Raw genomic sequence first — 2603 nt, 5'->3', positions numbered from 1 at the left:
TGACTGGATACTGCAATGTGGTGAGGAAGCTTGAAAAGAGATTCGAAGGGTTAGAACTCCATCACGTTCCCCGACTGAAAATTCAAGCGGTCGATGACTTGGCGAAGATAGGTTCCAAAAGGGAAGCCATTCCGAGTGGCGTGTTTTTGGAACATGTCTACACACCATCGGTTCAAGAGGATCCGTTCACTGAAGAAGCCCCGCAGCCTAAAAGCGCCACAGATCCGACTGAAGTCGAGGTCCCAGCGGTGGTCGACTTGATCATGGAAGTTTTGGTCATCACTCCCGATTGGACAGTGCCCTACATCGCCTATATTTTGAGGAAGGAACTCCCCAAGAATGAAGAAGAAGCTCGAGAGATCGTCCGCCGGTCCAAAGCCTTCACCGTCATGAGATATCAATTATATAGAGAAAGTGCGACTGGAGTCAGCCAGAAATGTATAACACCAGAGGAAGGTCGAATGATCCTCAACGACATCCACTCGGGGACCTGTGGCCATCATGCGTCTTCTCGGACCATCATGGCCAAAGCATACCGAGCTAGTTTTTATTGGCCCAGAGCGAATGAAATGGCGAAAGAGATAGTCGACAAGTGTGAGGGATGTCAATTTTACTCCAATATGTCACACAAGCCGCGTCAGCTTTGAAGACTATACCACTCGTCTGGCCCTTTGCTGTATGGGGTTTGGATATGGTTGGCCCGTTGAGAACAGGAAGAAACGGTTTCACACATGTGCTGGTAGCAGTCGACAAGTTTACCAAGTGGATTGAGGCCAAACCCATCAAGAACCTCGATGCTGGTATCGCTGTCAGCTTCATCCGAGAACTGATATTCAGATATGGAGTCCCACACAGCATCATCACTGATAACGGGTCAAACTTCGATTCTGAAGAATTCAGAGCTTTCTGCACGTCTCAAGGCACGCGAGTCGACTATGCTTCAGTTGCCCATCCGCAGTCGAATGGACAGGCAGAACGAGCTAACGGTTTGATTCTCAAAGGGTTGAAGCCCCGTTTGATGCGTGATCTCAAGCATGCGGCTGGTGCATGGGTTGACGAACTTCCCTTGGTGCTTTGGGGGTTAAGGACCACACCCAACCGGTCGACTGGAAGAACTCCATTCTTCTTGGTCTATGGAGCTGAAGCAGTCTTGCCGAGTGATCTTCTCCACAACACTCCCCGAGTCGAGCTCTACACCGAAGCTGAAGCAGAACAAGCGTGGCAGGACGCAGTTGACCTTTTAGAGGAAGAAAGAGAGATGGCTCTGATCAGATCGACCATTTATCAACAAGACTTGCGTCGCTTCCACGCCAAAAACGTGAAGAGTCGAGCCTTCCAGGAAGGAGACTTAGTTCTCCGAGTGGACCAGCAGAAACCACACAAGCTTGCTCCTTCTTGGGAAGGTCCCTTCATCGTCACCAAGGTTCTCCACAATGGAGCATACCGTCTTTACAATGTCGAACATCACATCGACGAGCCCCGAGCTTGGAAGGCGGAGCTTCTCCGCCCCTTTTACACTTAAGTATTCACTCGGATGAGTTGTAATAAAAGTACTCCTGTAGTTTATTTATCAAAGACAAGAGCTTTATAGTTTTCCCAGTGATTGTTATTACTTTTGTCCATATAAAACAATCCCCCAGTGGGTGGCTTAGCTGCGAATCCGATTCGCCTAAGTCTGTAAAAACAAATCCTAACCGAGTGGTGAGTCAGTCTCCCACACGAAGGCTTAGCTGCGAAATCCGTTTCGCCTAAGATAAATAAAATCCTACCGAGTGGTAAGCCAACCTTCCACTCGGAGGCTTAGCTGCAACCCAGTGCTTGCCTAAGTGTCCGAAATCCTACCGAGTGGAGAGCAGACCTCCCACTCGGGGGCTTAGCTGCAGTCCAAGCACTCGCCTAAGATAAATAAAATCCTACCGAGTGGTAAGCCAGCCTTCCACTCGGAGGCTTAGCTGCAGTCCAAGCACTCGCCTAAGATAAATAAAATCCTACCGAGTGGTAAGCCAGCCTTCCACTCGGGGGCTTAGCTACAACCCAGTGCTTGCCTAAGTGTATAAAATCCTACCGAGTGGTAAGCCAGCCTTCCACTCGGGGGCTTAGCTGCAGTTCAAGAACTCGCCTAAGTACAAGTACAACATGCGTTCTGCAAGGAGGACGAGGAGCAGGTCGACTGCTACCCTCTCCTTCCGAGCTACGCCACCAATTTAAAAATCCTACCAAGTGGAGAGCAGACCTCCCACTCGGGGGCTTAGCTGCAACCCAGTGCTTGCCTAAGTGTCTGAAATCCTACCGAGTGGAGAGCAGACCTCCCACTCGGGGGCTTAGCTGCAGCCCAGTGCTCGCCTAAGTGCCTAAAATCCTACCGAGTGGAGAGCAGACCTCCCACTCGGGGGCTTAGCTGCAACCCAGTGCTTGCCTAAGTGTCTGAAATCCTACCGAGTGGAGAGCAGACCTCCCACTCGGGGGCTTAGCTGCAGCCCAGTGCTCGCCTAAGTACGTGAAATCCTACCGAGTGTAGAGCAGACCTCTCACTCGGGGGCTTAGCTGCAGCCCAGTGCTCGCCTAAGAATCCGAAATCCTACCGAGTGGAGAGCAGACCTCCC

Source organism: Triticum aestivum, chromosome 7B (genome assembly GCF_018294505.1).
Source record: "Triticum aestivum cultivar Chinese Spring chromosome 7B, IWGSC CS RefSeq v2.1, whole genome shotgun sequence".
NCBI classification, from domain to species: domain Eukaryota; kingdom Viridiplantae; phylum Streptophyta; class Magnoliopsida; order Poales; family Poaceae; genus Triticum; species Triticum aestivum.
Note: the sequence above shows the minus strand (reverse complement) of the source record.